General features: G+C 40.1%; 1 protein-coding gene and 1 long non-coding RNA gene across 2 annotated transcripts in view; both read left to right on the top strand.

The window, feature by feature from the left end:
- ccnjl (cyclin J-like) overlaps positions 1-22019 on the top strand; it is a 75713-nt gene that overhangs the window by 40344 nt on the left and 13350 nt on the right. The window lies entirely within an intron of this gene.
- On the top strand, positions 8298-21646 carry LOC140200408 (uncharacterized). Its single transcript, XR_011886618.1, has 3 exons — positions 8298-8372; positions 9296-9632; positions 21561-21646. It is a non-coding gene; the product is annotated as an uncharacterized lncRNA (long non-coding RNA).

Here is a 22019-nt window from a genome sequence, read left to right as displayed (position 1 = left end):
CATTGATTAAAGGTATCTTTGATTGATCCAGGTTAACAGTGTATGAAGCAAAGTTCTTTGCTCCCTAAACTGAAATGTGATTAGGTGTGAGGGCAGAAGATAACTGAAGCAGCAGGTAATGATGCAGTTTAGTTCAAGTCTCCAGTTTAAAACAACAGATGAATCAGTTGTGGAATTGCAGAAAGAAATATGAAAGTGCGGAGGACAGCTATCTGGTCTTTTATGCCTTTGCTTTGGTAGAGCTATCCATTTGATCTCACTTCCCCATTCTTTTCCCATGTCCCTGTAAATCTTTCTTTTCAATATTTCCCACCCCTCCCCCTATTTTGAAAGCTGCTGTTAAACGGCCTCAGGCAGTGCATCTCAGTCCCCGTTTCACAGAATTGCCCGTCATTCTTCTGACCACCATAAATATGTCTTCCGGTTCTTTCATTTCTATCTCTGGATTTAAAAAGTAAAAGTATATCACAATTCCAATCCCATATCTCAACATTTACCATTGCCTTCGATCACATTTGTTGCTTCTTTCAAAAAAGATCCTTTGCAATTTCTTCTATTGTGCAGAGTATTTGTGTAATATAATCCCAGCTTTCTGTTCTTACACTTCCTTTAAAGTTAGGCCACTTTGTTCCCTTTACCACTCTATCTTTCAGTGTGCTGCTTTGCACTTCTGATTTAAATTTCACTGGTATGTGTCTGCCCATTTTACCGATTGGTTTCTGGTCCTCAAAGTTTATTGCTATCTTGTTTACCATTTTCAGTTCTCTCATGGCAGTCTTTGAAATTATTCTTCTTCTACCCAAGATATTTAAATAAATTATTTAAATGAGCAGCAGTCCTGTTACAGACCCTTGGTAAATGCTGTTATATATTGTCCTCCAGTCTGAAACCTAGTTTTGGATTTAAGTTAGTTCTTTTAATCTTACAAACTTTAATTTTGTTAACACCCACTATATTTTTTAACTGCCACTTGAAAATGCATGTGTACCTTCATAAACTCCCCTTTATTAAGTTAAAATTCAAGTTTAATTATCATCTAACCATACACATGAATGCAGCCAAATGAAACATCATTCCTCTGGGACCAAGCTGCAAAACATGGTACCAACAATTATACACAGCACAAGGCACAAATAAGATAGCAACTACATTGACTTTCATTTACTGTACATATTTTTCCCTGTGCACCATGTTATTGACTCCAAACACTTTGCTACACTGCAATTAAACTTTAACAATTAGGTATTAAATTTACATCTGGGTCCTTGTAAAGACATGAATGCGAAATCTGTCATCCACAAGTTGTTTGGCATAAGCTATCTTATTTAAGAAATATTAGAAGAGCCTCGGCAATTTCAGTTATTTCCTAGGTCAGCGGTCCCCAACCACCGGGCTGCAGAACATGTGCTACTGGGCTGTGAGGAAACGATATGAGTCAGCTGCACCTTTCCTCATTCCCTGTCATGCACTGTTGAACTTGAACATAGGGTTGCCAACTGTCCTGTATTTGCTGGGACATCCTGTACATTGGGCTAAATTGGTTTGTCCCATACGGGACCGCACTTGTCCCGTATTTCCCCCACTAAGGTAGAGCGTTCCTATGAAACCGTTCGTGCCGAAATGGGGTGAAGTGAAAAAGCAATTACCATTAATTTATATGGGAAAAATTTTTGAGCATTCCCAGACCCAAAAAATAACCTAATACATCATACCAAATAACACACAAAACCAAAAATAACACTAACATATAGTAAAAGCAGGAATGATGTGATAAATACACAGCCTATATAAAGTAGAAGTAGTGTATGTACAGTATAGTCGGGAAGATTAAACCAAAACTGATTTGTGCGGAAAAAAATTGCCATGTATGTGCATGTGCATATCACATATGCGTACGTCACTCACGCATGTGCACACAGGTGCCTGCGCAAGGCTTCTTGGTCATGGTAGTCTTTCCTGGGGTAAACACAAGTGTCCCAGGATTTGCTACTTTTGTCCCTTATTTGGGAGTGAGAAAGTTGGCAACCCTAACTGTAAAAGACATATTGAGGTGAGTTTAACCCTACTTGAATTCCCCCACCCCCGGTCGGCCGGTCTGCAAGAATATTGTCAATATTAAACCAGTCCGCGGTGCCAAAAAGATTGGGGACCCCTGACCTAGGTGAATCAGATGAATCCTAACATGCCAGAATCTCAGAATCTTAATCAGGTTTAATATCACCAGTACTGTATATGTTATGAAAACTGTTAACTTGGTGGCAGCAGTACGATGCAATATATGATAATATAAAGAATAAATAAGTAACTCAGTCACAGTAAGAATATATGTGTATACTGAACAGTTAAGTTAAAAGTACTGCAAAAACAGAAATTTAAAAAAAAAGATGTAGTGTTCGTGGGTTTAATGTCCATTTAGGAATTGGATGTCAGAGGGGAGGAAGCTGTTCCTGAATCACTGAGTGTGTGCCTTCAGGCTTCTGTACCTCCTTCCTGATGGTAACAATAAGCAGAGGGCATGTCCTGGGTGATAGGGGTCCTTAATGGGCAGTACCTTTATGAGGCACCGCTCCTCGAAAATGTCTTCAGTACTACGGAGGCTAGTACCCAAGATGGAGCGGACTAATTTTACAACTTTCTGTAGCTTTCAATCCTGTGCTTTAGCACCGCCCCCCCCCCCCCCACCTACCAGACAGTGATGCAGCTTGTTGGAATGCTCTCCACAGTACATTTGTAGAAGTTTTCAAGTGTTTTAGGTAACAAACCAAATATCTTCAAGCTCCTAATGAAATATATCTGCTGTCTTGTCTTCTTTATAGCTGTATTGACATGTTGGGACCAGGTTAGATCCTTAGAGATCTTGACACCCAGGAACTTGAAATTGCTCACTCTCTCTATTTCTGACCCCTCTGAGGATTGGTTCTTACTCCCTTGTCCTACCTACCATTTCTGAAGTCCACAATCAGTTCTTTGGCTTTATTGACATTGAGTGCAAGGTTGTTGCTGCGACAGCACTCAACTAGCTGGTATATCTCACTCCTGTACACCCTCTCGTCTCCATCTGAGAGTCTGTCAACAATGGCTGTATCATCAGCAAATTTATAGATGGCATTTCTCAGCAAATCAAGCAGCATCTGCAGAGAGAGACTGGTGAACATTTGAGGATTGTGACCTTTCATCAGAACAGTTGATTTAATGCATCTGATAGAATATTTCTGGACACTTTTCTCCAGAGGTGTTACATGATTACTAAATATTTCCATGTTTTTGTTTTTATTTCATGTTTCCAGTATTTTGCTTTGCAGTCTTTACTGTTATATTGGTAGCATTTTCCTCTGTAGAAATCTGATGCAAGTATTCACTACTGTTTTCTGAAGGGTTGTTTGATGAAGTGTATACAAGGGCATTTATCTGCTGGGGGAGACAATACAAAAGTATTAATGAAAGGAAATGTTCAGAAAGCAAATCTGTGTAACCCTTTTCATTGTGCATGTGGTAATCATTTAAGTGTGACAGGTATAATTTTTTGTTTATTTTTCCTGTCAATTATCCATTATTGGCAGCATTCCAATCTCAAATACAGTCCTAGATTTTAGATTAACTGCATGATTAGATAGTGGAAAAGCAATAATTATTCCAGGACACATTCAATTCCATTCTAAAGTTAACATTTTGCCAGAATCATCTTATTTAAATAGTGAAAACTACAGAATTTTTGGAAAAGGCTAGTTGTATAGAGCTGTCCTCTTTTGTACAAACTAGTGAGCTAGGCAGAACAAAGCTGGTGCCACGAATGGTAATGTGCTGTGATCAATCTTGACAAGCTAAATCATGGACTTAGTGATTTTTAAAATCTTATAAATTCTCTGCAAGTGTAAAATTATTAATGTATTTTAGGAACTTGCATCAGTTTGATCTTTGAATTTACAGTTTTGAAGTTCAATATTAATATTTGAATGATTAGAAAACTTAGGATTTAAATGCTTCCAGGCAATAATTTGACATAGATGGAATACACGATAATATTGCTTTGACATAAATCTTTGATAGTTTTGACAAATTCTGAAAGCTATTCATATTTATAAAATACAATAAGATTGAATCCTAATATGATTAATTAAATAGAATAACCATAATAAAGATGTTGTTACACTTCATACTTAAGTAGCACATTTTCATTAAAGGAGAAATTGTGTAATTAGATTTAATGCAATTAATTCTATTCCAACAGGATTTCTGAATTATTCAATGTAGAATTTGACCTGGCAGCCCGAAAGCTTTTGATTCAAGCTGATTTTTTAAAAACTGTTTTTTGGGGAAATTTGCATATCTAGCTTCACACTAACACAGTTGTAAGGCTAATGCAAGCTTGCTCACCTTTCTTTGACTATTCCCTAAAATAACTCAGCATTTTTGTGAACCTTGTAATATTTAATAATGAGCTTTCAAAGCTGAAAAAGAGTTTTAATTTGATAAAAAGTGGAAAAATTAATAAAGGTATAATGAGCATGTTTAATGTGCTGTTTTAACAGTTTAAAAAAACTTAAGTAATTGTAAAAACACATGTAGATATAATTGTTCCCATGATAAAGTTTTTGTTTGTGTATAAACTTGTTTTTGATCTTGTTACTTCCTTCTATGTTGATGACTGCATAACAATCACTTTGGTGTCAAAGGATTACAATATTTGAGAAATGGAGCAATTGAAAAATTGGAAATGAAGGATTTAAAGAGGGGTTAGATTTAAATTTAAATCAGGGCCCTGAAGACAATCAGGACAGTGAGTAGCAAAAATCTGCAGATGCTCGAAGCCTGAAATGAGAGAATGTTGGTAATGCTCAGCAGGGCAAGCTGCTTCCAGGAGGAGAGAATCAGAACTGGCATTTCAGGTACTGCCAGGTCTGTGCAAGAGAAGAAAAAATGGAGGGATTGCCAGAAATTGTTAAGTTAAATAATGCCTCAAAAGATTCAATATACTGAGTTTGGAAATAAGCTTTAAAAAAAATGCATCTTATTTTGAGCAATTTAGGATATGAAGAAACAAGTTCAAAATGGGAGGTGATGGAAAATTAAGTTGATTGGCAGCTGCAAGTCCGGAGTTGCCCTAGCAGATTGAACAATGGTGTTCTTCAAAGCAGACACCTGGTCAGCTTTTGTTTTCTCCATTATAGATGCACTGTATCAGGAGCACCAAACCAAATGCACTAGGAAATGCTTGAGAATTGCCTTTCACCTGGTAGGAGTGCTTTGTTCCCCGGATGACAGGAAGAGAAAAGGTTAAAAGGACATGTAGTACACCTGCAGGGGAAAGTGCTGTAGATTGGGGAATGATTAGTGGGAATCCTTTTTTCCCAAAAGGTGTTTCTGTTTCAGTTTCTGCCTTCAGTGGACTGTTTTAAAAGTAATCTTACCTTGGAAACTGTGGTCTGCAATCTTATCGCATTTATTTCCCCTATTCCCTCCATCCTCGTTTCCTCACTTTTTCATTTTTTTTTGGTGAAGAGTTCTTCGCTCAAACCATAGACCCTTCCACCTGGTGCTGCTTGTAACACACACAAAATGCTGCAGGAACTCAGCAGGCCAGGCAGCATCGATGGAAAGCAGTACAGTCAAAATTTTGGACCAAGACCCTTCAGTAGGACTGGAGGGAAAGAAAGATGAGAAGTCAGAGTTAAAAGGTGGAGGGAGGGGATGGAGAAACACAAGGTGATAGGTGAAACCTGGAGGGGTAAAGTAGAGAACTGGAGAAGGAGCAATCTAATGGGAAAGGACAGAAGGCAGACAGAGATAAGATGAGAGAGGGAAAAGGGGATGAGAAATGGTGGAGGGGATGCCCATTACCTCCCCCTTCTCTTACATCCATGACCTGTCCTTTCCTATTAGATTCCCCCTTCTCCAGCCCTGTGTATCTTACCAGTCAAACTCTCAGAAAACCCAGAAGTTCTCTCTCCAGCACTCGTTTGAGCATTGTTCGCCTTGTGTCTCGTGTACAGACTTTGTCATTATTCCCTAAACAATGCAGTATAACAACTATTTACATTGTATTAGGTATTGTAAGTAATCTAGAGATGATTTAAAGTATATGGGAGGATGTGTGTAGGTTATATGCAAATACTACGCCATTTTATATAAGGGACTTGAGCATCTGCATTTTTTGGTATCTGCGGGGGATCCCAGAACCAATCCCCCGCGGATAAGGAGGGCCGACTGTATGCTTTAGAAAAAGGTCTTCATGATTAACATCCAGATACAGTTCTTTATTACTTTCATCTCTCTTTCTGTGCTCATTGATGTCAACTTTTATATCATGGCGTGTATTAAGTGAGCTGCAAGTCTAGAGTGCAACTTAATATAAGAGACATAGTTATTCTATGATACTTCCAGCTCAGTGATTGCCAACCTTGTTAGGGCTGCAAAAAAAACTTGACAACTTCAATTTTTTCACATGAAAGGTAACTAATTTACTTCCAACACCATATTGGGGTTGGAAAAAAACTGTTTTAATGGGATCATGCCAAGGAAAAATTGGGAAATATTCCTCCAGCTTTTACCTTAGCAAGGAGTTTCACAACTTCCTCTCTAATGAAAGTGACTGTGCAACTAGACTTGCTGCTTCAAAGCCCTTTGTATCTGTCAGTCCACTCTCCTCCTGCCACTTCCAATCCTTAAATAGATATAAAGGCTTTTAGTACAATGAGTAGATGTTTCTAAATACCCTGACAAGCCAGTATGTTTTTTGTTATTTCAAGATTCATGATTGTGTAATGTTATTTCCTTTGCACAAGTGTAAAGGGGAACAAAATAATTGTTACTCCTGATCGGATTAGAACAGAAAGAAACGATAAGATAAAGAACACAATTTAAAAAATACATTAAAAATAAATAGTTTATATACATAGATTGTATGTCCATAACTGTTTTTGAGTTTAGTGGTCCTGGCATGGATGCTATATAGCCTCTTCTCTGATGGGAATGGGACAAACATCCGAGAGCAGGGTGGGTGGAATCCTCCGTGTTGTTAACTGGCCTTTTTCCATCACCTTTCCGTATACGTCTTTGATAGCAGTGATGCATTGGGTAGTTTTGACTATCCATTGTAGAGCCTTCCTGTCCGCTGCGGTGCAGTTTCAGTACCAAGCGGTTTAGCATGCTCTCTACTGCACATCTGTGGAAGAATGTGAGTATGGATGTACGCGGTCCGTCTCTCTTCAGCCTCCTCAGAATGTAGAGGCTTTAGTGAGTTTTTCTGATGTTCCGGGACCATGAGAGGTTGTGTGAGGTGTGCACTCTTAGGAATTTGGTGTTTCCTCACAATTTTTATAACTTGCTCATTAACATCATACTCAACAACGTCTATTATCCACTATCATAAAATGACGCATCTCCCCGTGACCACATGGGCTCCCTCCGGGTGCTCCTGTTTCCTCCCACGTTCCAAAGATGCATGTCCAATAGATTAATTGGTCACATGGGTGCAATTAGGCAGCGTGGGCTCGTTGGGCTGGATGGGCCTGTTACTGTGCTGTATCTGTAAATAAAATAAATGATTTTTGCCGAGTTACACATATCTGGATAGAAACAGATTTATACACAAGAAAATTTGACATGACCTCCAGCCACTGTATGTAATTTTGCACAGGTGTGAAAACCCTTGTATCATTAGTTAGTGTTCTAGCTTAATGAGCTTGGGCTGAACTATATATCCATGCTGAGTTACTGGACAAGCAGTGAGCTCTCAACCAGTGAGGAGGTCACGTCCCTCCATGCCATCTCAGAAATTTAATTTGCTGTAATTAAATGCGAGTTCAATGAAAACAGCTAGTCCCAGCAATGGTAATGATAAAGCTACCAGATCCTAGCTTGTTCGCTAATGTCCTTCACTGCAGGAACTTTGGCTTTAGTGTGACCCCAGCCCACTTCTGTGATTGACTGTTAATTCTTGGAAGGATATAAAATTCCTGGAAAAAATACAGAAAAAATATAAAAAACGTTCAGCCAGACTTTTGACAGTGGCATTTAAATTATCTGTATCATTGAATCTGGGAATTTTGAGTGTGTCTTGGTGGAAGCTTTGATAATGAACAGTTTTATTGTGATGAAGAGTGGTTTTTGTGTGCAGTATTTGGTGAAACACGAAGTACAAAACTAGAAAAGTTTAGGAAAATGTCTTGGCAATGATTAAAATGCAGCTTAATTTTGACATTTCTAAAAGCATGGTTTAGAAATACTTTTAAAAAGGAATTAGTTGCTTGAAGTTTTGAAAAGTTTTGGACTGAGTTAGAAATTGAATTAGCAGAGATATAGATTGAATGGGCTGATTAATGTGATTCTCAAGGCAAAATCCTACGACGACTGATTATGGATGAGATCATCAGGTGAGTGTGACTATCCAGTGACTAATTTTAAGCAGTGATTCAGTGATGAAGATCTCAGCTCTGACAAATATGCAGTCCTTTTCACTTCTGATGGAGTTAAACTATGATTGCTAGAGTTCAAAGTAGAAGTGCTTAGATACTTCAACATCAGCTCAGAATATCACAGGGTCATGGATTAAGCAAGTTTACTGATAATTCGTGTCTGAAATAATTATCTTAAATTAAAATTCTAAAGTGGTGTGGTAACAGGTACTATAACTAAACACATGGATGCCTCTAGGAAATGTAATATTATGGTCATAATGTTATGTTTCAGAGAAGGGCCAATTTGGCAGCTCAGTGTTCCGGGATACTAATGCTTTAGGATTGACAGAGTGACAAGCAAGAGTAGAAGGAATATTGCCTTTTTGATATCAGGGGGCTTAACAACACTTAGGATATTCTTGTCATTTTGGACAAACTTGGAAATAAGAATGGGATGGTCATCTTGATAGGGTTATTTTATTGATCTCCCAATAGTCAGCGGGAAGTTGAGAAGCTTGTATATCAAGAAGTTGCAGTAGTTGTAAGAATAGGGTAATACTAGTGGGAGGTTTTAATTTTCCCCATATTGATTGGACTATCCAGACTGCAAAGGACCTGAATGGGGCAGAGTTTGAGTAATGTGTCCAAGACAGAGGAACCTACTCAGGAAGGAGCATTGCTGGATGTCCTGTTAGGGAGCAAAGCAGGCCAGATAACTGAAGTCTCAGTGGGGACCACACTGGGTGCAGTGATCATAATTCCGTTTTAAAATAGACATAGAAAAAAAGATCGACCAGGTTCGCAAGTTAAAGTGCTAAATTGAAGAAGAAGAGAAGAAAGACCTTAACTCCGAGTGGAGTCATCGGGATGCCGTCATGACGATGTTTTTTTTTAAGCAGGCTTTCTTATTTTTACGAGGCTGAGTTGCTAGCTCGACGCTCAACCCAGCACGGATGGAAAGCGTTAAAGGGAGCCAGCTGGATTGGAACTCGGGAGCCTTCGTTCCGAAGTCCGGCGCTGATGTCACTATGCCACCAGCCGGCTAAAGTGCTGAACTGGAGTGAAGTGAACTCTGAGGGTGTTAGGCAGGATGTTGCTGAGTGACTGTTTTAAAAGGTGAAGGAACATCTTGAAAATAGAAGGTCATATCAAGAGTCCAGAGGCAACATGTTCCTGGATGAAGGCTAGCCATACCACTTCAGGAAACTTTGGCTTATGAGAAACATCAAGTCTGTGGTAAGAGTCTCTGAATAAACATTGCATTTATTCAGCTGGGTATGAATGAATCCTGAGTGAATATAAAAAGTTTAAGAGCATGCATAAGAAGGAAAAAGATGTGTGATGTATTTGGCAGACAGGGTTAAAGATCCCAAGAAGTTTTTCCAGTTATTGTAACAGTAAATAGGTGACTAGGGAGAGACGAGGTCTTGTATAGACTATCAGGGCCACCTATGTGTGGTAACATAGTAGGTGGATGAGGTTTTTAATGGCTATTTCACTTGTGTTTAGAGTTGAGACCTCTTATTTATTATTTATGTGATTGATTTGGATATGAATATATATGACACAATTAGCAAATTTACTGATTCGGATGTTTTGTTGATAATGAAGCAGGTTACAGTGAATTGCAAAGGGTCCTTGATCAGTTATGGAGCTGGGCTAAGGCAGGGTTTCCAAACCTTTTCAATGGTTTGGACCAGTGCCGTTAAGCCAGGAGTCCATGGACCCCAGGTTAGGAGCACCTGAGCTAAGGAATGACAAATGGATTGTAACTTAGATAAGTTTGAGGTGATGCATTTTGGACTGTCAAACCAGGATGGGACTTGAACAGTGAATGGGAGGGCGCTAGCAAGTTTTGTGGAACTTGTTCAGGGAGTACAGGCACAGAATTCATTGAAAGCCGCTGTACAAGTAGACAGTGGGAAAGAAGACGTTTAACACGCTATCTTCATCCGACAAGGCATCATGTTTACGAGTAGAGACATTATGTTGCATTTATACAAGTCACTGCTGAGGCTGCACTTGGCATATTGTGTACAGTTTTCGTCACCCTGGAGAGGATGCAGAAGAGATTTTACAAAGATGTTGTCTGGGGTGGGGGGGCCTAACTTGTAGGAGAGGTTGTCCACACTGGTTCCCTGGAGTGCAAGAGAATCAGGAGTGATCTCATAGTTTATAAAATTATGCAGTGTATGGATAAAATAGACGGTCATAGTCATTTTTTCAGGGTTGAGGAGTCCAAAACTTGAGGGCACAAATACACGGGAAAAATTTAAAAGAAACTTGAGTCTTTACCCAGAAGGTAGTTGACATCTGGAATGTACTGCCAGAGGAAGTGGTTGAAGATACAATTGTATCACATGAGTCATTTGGATAGGTACAAACAGGAGAAGGACTTGGAGATTTATGGGCTATATGCGGACAAGGAACAGCACCTTGTATTCCTCCTTTGTAGTCATCGATCTGACAGTATCAGTTTCCAGTGACCATTGCCCTCTGGCCTCTCTCCCGCATCTCTTTCCCCTCCCCCATCCTTATTGACCTGCCATCAATTACACCTACCTTAAGTTCCTCACATCCTTCCCTTTTTTCCATGCCCCACTGTCTTCTCCAATCAAATTCTATTCTCAGGCCTTTGGCACTTTCACCTATCACCTCCCAGTTTCTAGTATCATTCCCACTTCTTCCCACCCTCCCACCTGTCTTCTCTGCCGCCCCCCCCACCTGGATTCACCTATCATCTGCCAGTTTGTGCTCCACCCCCTCCACTTACCCGCCCTCTTCCCTTCCATGGTCACTGCTTGGCCTGCTGAGTTCCTCAGCATTTTTTTTTGTGTCGCTGTCTATTAATTACATTTGCCTAACTTGTGTTGACCTAAATTTCTATTTCTAATCTGAACAAGTGGCAGAGTGCATTAAGAAGGCAATAACTTAACACTTAATGCAGACAAATGAGTGCCTTCGCTATGTTTTGATACTGCATTTGATTTTAATGCAATTGCTTATTAAGAGGGTAATCAGTTATATCACTGAATGCAAAATACTCCCAGACTCGTAGCTGGAAAATGCAAAATTTAATTTGCAATATTGCTGGCTTGTTTACGTGGTTAGTGAGTTTATTTTGAACGCCAATATGTTTGGTATTCTTTATAATTTACATTGCAAGAACTTGAGGATTGTTCACATCAGTGAAGGGCAGCAAAGAGCAAAGTTCAAACTGAACTGTACTGAGCAAGGAGAAGGCCGGTAGGCCCCCAGTGTAATTCCTCTACCTATGAATTTTGTGAGATGGCAAAACTTGAGGCATCAGATAGGAAAAGGGAAGGATGCAAAAACTAATGATCGAAGGAATTTCACGTGCTTCTGTATTCTGTAGGAATGAAGTCTGAAACTGGGAGGTGATGGGTGGTTGTGGAATCTGATAGGAGAGGAAGGTGGAACGTTCAACAAAGTGTGGAAGGTGGGGAAGACAAGTCAGTGAGAGGGATATGCAGGTGATGGGCAGTTGGCAAGGGTGTGAGAGAGGTATAGGGTGCTGGGGGCCAGGTAGATCTGGAGGAAAAAAGATGAGGGACAGGTGGAGAGCAATTGTTGGAAATGAGAGAATTTGGTGTTCACCCTGTCTGGTTGCAGACAAGCCAAGTGGGATGTGAATAGCTATTCCTCTAATTTGTACTTAACCTCTTAGCCTCAATTTGGGAGTTGAGGAAAATGACAGACATTTTGGTGTGGAAATTGGAACAAGATTTGAAATGGCTGAAACTGGGAGATCTGGGTGGCCACAGTGGACAGAGTGTAAGTGCTCAGGAAGTGGTAACTGAACCTGTGCCGGTCTTACTCGTGTAAAGGAGGCCACAACAGGAATACCAGATGCAATAAATAACTTGCAGCCCACAAAAGCAGGCCAGGTAGCATCTGTGCAAAGGAGTAAACAATTGACGTTTTGGGCTGAGACCCTTCATCAGAACCGGAGGGAAAAAAAGACGGGACGTCCAGAGTATGAAGGTGGGGGAAGGGAGGAAGAAATACAAAGTAGTAGGTAACGGGTGAAACTGGGAGAGGGGGAGAGGTGAAATAAAGAGCTGGGAAGTCAATTGGTGAAAGAGGTAAGGGCTGGAGAATGGGGAATCTGATAGGAGAGGGTAGAAGGGCATGGAAGAAAGCGAAGGGAGAGGAGCACCAGAGGTGATGGGCAGGTGTGGGCCTAGAAAGCGGCACCAATGAAGTTGTAGGTATAATGGAGAAAGAGTTGGGGGGTGTTGCTAGGAACATGGACTGTTCCATGAGGCCAGCGTAACAGGGGCTCGTGAGTGTCCATGACTATGCATTTGGTCTGGACAAGGTGGGAGCAGCCACAAGAAGTTGAAGTGTTATATCGTTTTTGATCTGATGCTTCTCCACAGGGTATGCATAAACCTAAAGTTGTAAGGTAACTATTGTCTGAATAGAGTATTTCAGCCTGAACCCAAGCAAAGATGGAAGCTATCAGCTGGTATTAAGAAAATGTGAGCATTGGTTGTATTACTTTTGAAAACAGAATTCCAAAGCAGATAATCATTGGTATTTCAAACTGTGTAAATTCAGGGACAGAATACTTATATGTGGTTTGTAAAGTGGTTTTCAATACCTCTAGAGCTCCAGCAAGCTCTGATCTTAATAGTGAAGGAACATAACATAAAGTACTGTGCAAAAGTCTTAGGCACATATATGTAGAGAGAGACTTTTGCACAGTACCATAGTAATTTTATGTTGCACTGTACTGCTTCCACAAGAAATATAATTTCCTGATATACATAAATGATAAACTTGATTTTGATATGCACTGAGAGTAGGAAGGGGACAGGGAGAGGGGAATCATAATTGGGAAAAGAGGAAGGGAGAGGGGAGGGAGCGGGAAGCACCAGAAAGACAATAATCCAATTGTTTGGAATCAAATGACCTTGCCTGGTGTCTCAGAGCTGGGTGTGTCTCTCCGCACCACAACCCTGCCACTTGTCCTGCACCCTCCCCTCCCTAGTAGCTCTTCACCCTCACTATTCCCAATATCCTTTGCTCCCACCAGATTTACAAACACACTTATGCTTACATTTTACAATATTCAGTGTAGGTCAAGCTTTCAAGCTTTCTGATTTCAAGATTATTTAATGTCATTTCCAGTACACAAGTGTAAAGGAAAACTAAATAATTGTTACTCCAGATCTGATGCAGCACAAAAAACCACAATAAGATAAAGAGCACAATAGTAAAAGAAAACAGTAAATGTAAATACATATGGTAACTTTGATACATGAAATGAGCATATGTCCATAAATTAACGCTAGGCACAGTAGTGTCTGCACATAAGGTGTCTGACAGGAAATGATAAAGTAGTGGTGGTTGGGGATGTGAAGGGGTGGGTTAGTGGGTGGAGGTATAGTGGTGTATTTGCCATAAATATAAAGTTTTTACAGGTTGCGGTTAGTTTTTCTTCTTTTCTGTTTTGTTTTATGGTTTATGCCATTTGAATTCCTCATGGAATCCAGTTTTGGATTTTTCAGATGTTTTTATCTATATTTAACTCTGAATTTAGGATCGCCTCTTGAACTGATCCAACAGGCTATCCAACAAATGTTGCCTTTGTGAAAAGAAAAAAATGTTGGATACCTTTGGGAATTACTTTCAGGTGGTGAATTATTGTTCATGCTTTTTAGAAGGATGGGAGGGGAACCAGCGTGTGTAGGAGCAGATATAGGGAAGAAGGAAGAAAAAGTTGTCTGCACTGTTAGTGATAAACAGAGTAAGAGGTGGAAAATCTCTTAACTGCATTTATTTTAATGCTAGGAGCATAGAAAGAAATGTGGATGAGCTTACAGCATGGATTGATACTTGGAAGTATGATGTTGTAGCTATTAGTGAAACATGGTTGCAGGAGGGGTGTGATTGGCAACTAAATATTCCTGGATTTCGTTGCTTCAGGTGTGATAGAATCGGAGGGACAAGAGGGGGAGGTGTTGCATTGCTTGTCAGAGAAAATATTACAGCGGTGCTCTGGCAGGATAGATTAGAGGGTTTGTTTAGGGAGGCTACTTGGGTGGAATTGAGGAATGGGAAAGGTGTAGTAACATTTATAGGGGTGTATTATAGACCAGGGGTCCCCGACCTTTTTGGCACTGTGGACCGGTTTCATATTGACAATATTTTTGCGGACTGGCCGACCCGGGTGGGGGGGGTGGGGAGGAGGGGGGGAATGGTTGCCAACGGACAAGAGTAGCAGTCAAATACATTGTGTTTACCCCAAGAAAGACTACAATGACCATGAAGCCTTGCGCAGGCACCAGTGCGCATGCATGCACGTGCCGATTTCTTTCCTGCAAATCGTCTTTGGCGATTCTGTTTGGGGGGGGGGCGGTGTTAATCACGACCGGAATATAGGTGATAAGTGATACACTCAATTTCGTTTCTAAAAGGGTTTATCTAACGAATTTAATATTAAACACCGCGCATATTTTCCTCGCATGAATATAGCGATAAGTCAATTATCAGGAGAGGACAGGGGAGCTTGAAGTAAGTGTTGAACGAACCTCCAGTAGAAGTGGTAGAGGCAGGTTCGATATTGTCATTTAAAGTTAAACTGGACAGCTATATGGACAGAGAGAATGGAGGGTTATGGGCTGACTGCAGGTCGTGAGACGAGGTGAGAGTGGCGTTCAGCATGGACTAGAAGGGCAAAGATGTCCTGTATCCATGTTGTAATTGTTATATGGTTATATAAGTGACTTATAGTCAATAGCATCATAACATTTTAAGTAACGTTTGGATATTAAACACACAGTGCATATTTTCCTCGTATGAACATATAAGATCATTGCAACGCACCAATATCGCTGAATCAGTGGGAGCCCTGGGCTGGATACTTGTTTTCTTGCAACAAGACAGTCCTATCGAGGGGTGATGGGAGACAGCAATACTCAAATGGGTTCCTTATGTCTAGTCTATTCCGCAATTTAGTTTTTGTTGCATTCATCGCAGAGATATGTTGGAAATGGAAGCAACGTTTTCAGTGCTTCTGTGTCTATCTCAGGATATTTAGCCTTGACTTTGATCCGGAATGCCGGCAGAGATGTTATGTCAAACATACTTTTCAGCCCGCCGCCATTCGCAAGCTCGAGGAGTTGATCTCCTTCCTGCTCTGACATGGATGACACGTGCATAATGAGCTCATGTGCATTTGAGCTCAACAGTATGCATGATAAGGAATGAGGAAAGGTGCAGCTGACTCATATCACCAAATCATATCGTTTCCTCGTGGCCCGGTAGCGCATGCCTTGCGGCCCGGTACCGGTCTGCGGCCTGGTGGTTGGGGACCACTGTTATAGACCACCTAATGGGGAGCAAGAAGTGGAAGAGTAAATTTGTAAGGAGGTAGATATTTTAGTAAGCACAAGGTTGTGATTGTGGGAGATTTTAATTTTCCACACATAGACTGGGAAGCCCATACTGTAAAAGGGCTGGATGGTTTGGAGTTTGTAAAATGTGTGCAGGATAGTTTTTTGCAGCAATACATAGAGGTACCAACTAGAGAAAGGGCAGTGTTGGATCTCCTGTTAGGGAATGAGATAGGTCAGGTGATGGAGGTATGTGTTGGGGAGTACTTCGGGTCCAGTGATCACAATGCCATTAGTTTCAATATAATTATGGAGAAGGATAGGTCTGGACCCAAGGTTGAGATTTTTGATTAGAGAAAGGCTAGCTTTGAGGAGATGTGAAAGGATTTAGAAGGAGTGGATTGGGACAAATTGTTTTATGGGAAGGGGGTAATAGGGAAATGGAGGTCATTTAAAGGTGAAATTTTTAGGGTACAGAGTCTCTATGTTCCTGTTAGGTTGAAAGGAAAGGTTAAAAGTTTAAGAGAGCCATGGTTTTCAAGGGATATTGGAAACTTGGTTTGGGAAAAGAGAGATACCTACAATAGATACAGGCAGCTTGGAGTAAATGAGGTGCTCGAGGAATATAAAGAATGTAAAAAGAATCTTAAGAAAGAAATTAGAAAAGCTAAAAGAAGATATGAGGTTGCTTTGGCAAGTAAGGTGAAAATAAATCCAAAGGGTTTCTACAGTTATATTAATAGCAAAAGGATAGTGAGGGATAAAATTGGTCCCTTAGAGAATCAGAGTGGACGTCTATGTGTGGAACCAAAAGAGATGGGGGAGATTTTGAACGATTTCTTCGGTATTCACTAAGGAGAAGGATATTGAATTGTGTAAGGTAAGGGAAACGGGTAGGGAAGTTATGGAAACTATGATAGACAATAGGTGCAGGAGTAGGCCATTCAGCCTTTTGAGCTAGCACCACCATTCACTGTGATCATGGCTGATCATCCACAATCAGTACCCTTTTCCTGCCTTCTCCCCATATCCCTTCACTCTGCTATCTTTAAGAGCTCTACCTAACTATTTTTTGAAAGAATCCAGAGAATTGGCCTCCACTGCCTTCTGAGGCAGAGCATTCCACAGAACCACAACCCCCTGTGTGGAAAAAGTTCTTCCTCAACTCCGTTCTAAATTGTCTACCCCTTATTCTTAAATTGTGGCCTCTGGTTCTGGACTCCCCCAACATCGGGAACATGTTTCCTGCCTCTAGCGTGTCCAATCCCTTAATAATCTTATACGTTTCAATCAGATCCCCTCTCATCCTTCTAAGTTTCCAGTGTATATAACTCCAGTCGCTCCAATCTTTCAACATATGACAGTCCCGCCATCCCGGGAATTAACCTCGTGAACCTACGCTGCACTCCCTCCATAACTAGAATGTCCTTCTTCAAATTTGGAGACCAAAACTGTACACAATACTCCAGGTGTGGTCTCACCAGGGCCCTGTACAACTGCAGAAGGACCTCTTTGCTCCTATACTCAACTCCCTTGTTATGAAGGCCAACATGCCATTAGCTTTCTTCACTGCCTGCTGAACCTGCATGCTTCCTTTCAGTGACTGATGAACAAGGACACCTAGATCTCATTGTACTTCCCCTAAATTTGTCAGATTGGAGGCCAGTGACTAGTGGTGTGCCTCAGAGATCTGTACTGGATCCAGTGTTGTTTGTCATATACATTAATGATCTGGATGAGGGGGTGGTAATGATGATTAAAGAAGAGGAAGTACTGGCGCTTTTAAGGAATATAAAAGTGGATAAGTGTCCTGGTCCTGACAGGATATTCCATAGGACCTTGAGGGAAGTTAGTGTAGAAATAACAGGGGCTCTGACAAAAATATTTCAAATGTCATTGGAAACGGGGATGGTGCTGGAGGATTGGCGTATTGCTCATGTTGTTCCATTGTTTAAAAAGGGTTCTAGGAGTAAACCTAGCAATTATTGGCCTGTGAGTTTGACGTCAGTGGTGGGTAAATTGATGGAAAGTATTCTTAGAGACAGTATATATAATTATCTGGATAGATTTGATTAGGATAGACAGGGTCTGATTAGGAAGAGTCAACATGGACTTGTGCATGGAAGGTCATGTTTGACAAATCTTATTGAATTTTTTGAAGAGGTTACTAGGAAAGTCAATGAGGGTAAAGCGGTGGATGTTGTCTATATGGACTTCATTAAGGCCTTTGACAAGGTTCCACAAGGAAGGTAAGTTAGGAAGGTTCAATCGTTAGGTATTAATATTGAAGTAGTAAAATGGATTCAGCAGTGGCTGGATGGGAGATGCCAAAGAGTAGTGGTGGATAACTGTCAGATTGGAGGCCAGTGCCTCAGGGATCTGTACTGGGTCCAATGTTGTTTTCATATACATTAATGATCTAGATGATGGGGTGGTAAATTGGATTAGTAAGTATGCAGATGATACTAAGATAGGTGGCGTTGTGGATAATGAAGTAGGTTTTCAAAGCTTGCAGAGAGATTTAGGCCGGTTAGAAGAGTGGGCTGAAAGATGGCAGATGGAGTTTAATGCTGATAGATGTGAGGTGCTACATTTTGGTAGGACTAATCAAAATAGGACATACATGGTAAATAGTAGGGCATTGAAGAATACAGTAGAACAGAGGGATCTAGGAATAATGATGCACAGTTCCCTGAAGGTGGAATCTCATGTGGATAGGGTGGTGATGAAAGCTTTTGGTATGCTGGCCTTTATAAATCAGAGCATTGAGTATAGGAGTTGGGATGTAATGTTAAAATTGTACAAGGCATTGGTAAGGCCAAATTTGGAATATTGTGTGCAGTTCTGGTCACTGAATTATAGGAAAGATGTCAACAAAATAGAGTACAGAGAAGATTTACTAGAACGTTACCTGGATTTCAGCACCTAAGTTACAGAGAAAGGTTGAACAAGTTGGGTCTTTATTCTTTGGAGCGTAGAAGTTTGAAGGGGGACTTGATAGAGATATTTAAAATAATGAGGGGGATAGATAGAGTTGATGTGGATAGGCTTTTTCCATTGAGAGTAGGGGAGATTCAAACAAGACATGAGTTGAGAGTTGGACAAAAGTTTAGGGGTAACATGAGGGGGAGCTTCTTTACTCAGAGAGTGGTAGCTGTGTGAAACGAGTTTCCAGCAGAAGTGGTTGAGGCAGGTTCGATGTTGTCATTTAAAGTTAAATTGGATAGCTATATGGACGGGAAAGGAATGGAGGGTTATGGGCTGAGTGCAGGTCAGTGGGACTAGATGAGAGTGAGAGTTCGGCACGGACTAGAAGGGCCGAGATGGCCTGTTTCCATGCTGTAATTGTTATATGGTTATATAGAAGCAATACTTTGCCAACAAATTTATGAGAACTTTCCTGTTCAAAATTTTGAGACTCAAAATAAAGAACAACTTTGATTGTCTTTTATTTCCAGATAAATTGACTAAAAGCTGCCTCCTCTTTGTGCTACTGTTTCATTCTGAAAGCTGAACTGATTGTAACTTGAGCTGATGTTCAGCTGTAAGTGCAGGATAGGATTCAGCATTAGATGCTACCTCCATCCACACTTGAAAGTTTCTGCTGACATCGGTACTAATTACTTTTTTAAAAAATCCATCTTCTTCCCTCCCACTATTATCCATATGAAGCTAACTGTAGTCTCAAAATACTCTTCTGGTTCAGGTGAATTGATTCAGCATGGGTGGAAATAATTTCTATGACCCACAGTAATACCTGAGCCATTCCTAACATTTCAAGTATCCTTGTGACACTGCCTGGAATTGCCTTGATCTACAGCAGTGACAGAAGCAAAAGGATTGTGAATTCGAGTGCCTTCCCATCAAATGTATTGGGCTTCCTGCAGAGCTGTGTCCAAGATCCCTTGCAGTTCAGACGTTAAAGCCACAGATGATATGTTTGCATATACACTGTATTACAAAGTGTGGAAGACAATTGTGTTTTGCAAAATATTATCAAAAAGTTACTTATGCTGGCAAAACTATGAATTTAGCCTCATGAAGGTGAGCTTCTGTGCGAAGTCAGACAAGGTGAAGCAATACATGGCAAAAAAAAAACTGGACACTGAACAGTGCAGAAGGAACGGGTTCTTGAAGTGTATGTTGGCAGATCACTAAAGGTAGCAGGTAGAACGCAAAATGGGCATAGCTTTACTAGTTAAGATATGTGATGTAACAGCAAGGAGGTTGATGTGGAACTTAATAAAATAGATCTTAGCTACGGTATTGGTACAATTTTGATCAACATGATACTGGAAGGATCTTGTAGCATGAGTGCTTTCAAGACAGGATTTTAATGTCGAGGAATGTAAAGCATGTGTTCTTCAGAACAAATGCTGAGCGGTAATTTAATCAAAGTACAGAATTAGGCAGAGTGTACATGAAGGACATGGTTTCATTGGCAGAGAGGTTTATAAAACAAAGTTAGTGTAATTTGAAAGGCAGAAGGATATAAGGAAAGATATGGAGCTTCCCTTCCCCACCACCTCTACGAATACCAGTGAAAATCTAGAACTCACTCCCTGAAAGACTGAGCCAAAAATCCTCTAACTTGCTAAAGTACCTGGACGCATATCATAATCTAAGAGTCAATGGAGCCATCAGTGGAAAATTAAGTTAGCTAGTAACTTTTTCCCCAGTCTGCCATTAATATAACAGTCCATATAGCTCCCTCCTTAATCTAAATTTCTACTACTCAAATGAGAAAATCAGAGTTGCACTCTACAATGGTTGTGCTTCAGTATCTCCACCAGATTATAACGATATTGAATTGTTTATCTTCTGTTTTTGTATCTATGTAAGATGATATTTGTGCTCTATGGTATTTAGTAACATTCTCTTGCAATAATGGTCTTTCCTGTATCTTTGAAGTGGGAGGATAGATATGCATACACAAATCTTTTCCAAGGATGAACTGTTTAAAATGCATTAATAGGGTAGCCTCAGTACAAAGCCTTCCACATTAAAAGACAGAAATGCCATCTGGTGCACTGCCAGTTAGCCTTGATTCATGAGTATGAAGGGCTGCCTCTATTACTCTGTATAATTTAGTGAAATGCTATCAAGAATGCATAACATTTAAAATAAATCATGTCAGAAGCAGTACCAGAGGGAAGCTATAAAGCTGTATATGTAAGCTTGTTGATATGCAACACAATTACTACAGCATTTCTGGTTTCGTAAGCACTGGGTATGCAAATTTAATTAGAAACAAAATTATAAAGCAGCTATGTGCATTCAAGTACCCAATTCAGTTTAAGTGAATAAACCATAGTTATAGATGTATTCTCTTATTAAACTTTGAATTGTGAAGACACTATGAAGAACAAAAAAAATATGCTAGGCAAATTAATAAAGCAATTGTAAGCAAAGAGGATTTATACATGTTTTTAAAAATCTGGATAACTTTGGATATGTGCTGTTGTGCACTTGGATCCGTCACATTCAAAAACTATGAAATACAGTAGAGAGTTTAATACTGTGACTGGAGAAACTTTACTGATCAGAATTTTAATTTTTGCCTGAAACCATTTCACTTGGTATTGTCACTTCAAGCATGTCTGCTTGTCATGACTAATTCTGTAGAAAGCTGTTAATCATGCCTTCTAACTAATATTTCTAATAATTTATTTAGATTTAATATGTTCAATTGGTGTCATGGGTTCAAGTCCACTCCAGAGACTTGAGCACAAAAACTTAGCCAGGTACGCCACTGCATGATTGAGAGACTGCTGAATAGTTTGACAACGTTGCCTTTCAGTTGAAACATTAAACCATGACGGCATCTGTTCTGTCGGCTGGCTTCCATCTGACTTTCAGAAATCCATGACATTTTCAAGAGATCGGATAGAATTGTTCTTTATGACCCAGGTAATCCTTCAATATCCATTGTTTGAAGCAGCCTGTTGGGTAATATCACATTGTTGTACATAATTTGCCCTCCATTTAGATAGGATGCAGAATACTTTGAAATGCCAAGCCCCTGAAAGGGGTATAAGTGCTTTTATTGCCAGACCGGAAATTGGAAGCTCCAAGTGTTCGTCTGACCTTTACAAACATTTATAATCCAGGTTTCAGTAAGCTTTTTCCTATTGTGGTTTGGCATTTACAAATAAGGAAGTGTGAGTGTAATGGATGTTGCTGTGTGTTGGCATTCTCAAAATAACAAGCTTTGTTTTACTTTAGTCAATTTTCTTTTTTCCTAGTAAATACAAATTAT

This window comes from Mobula birostris, chromosome 7, assembly GCF_030028105.1.
Source record: "Mobula birostris isolate sMobBir1 chromosome 7, sMobBir1.hap1, whole genome shotgun sequence".
NCBI classification, from domain to species: Eukaryota; Metazoa; Chordata; class Chondrichthyes; order Myliobatiformes; family Myliobatidae; genus Mobula; species Mobula birostris.
This window is presented reverse-complemented; position numbering and strand designations above follow the sequence as displayed.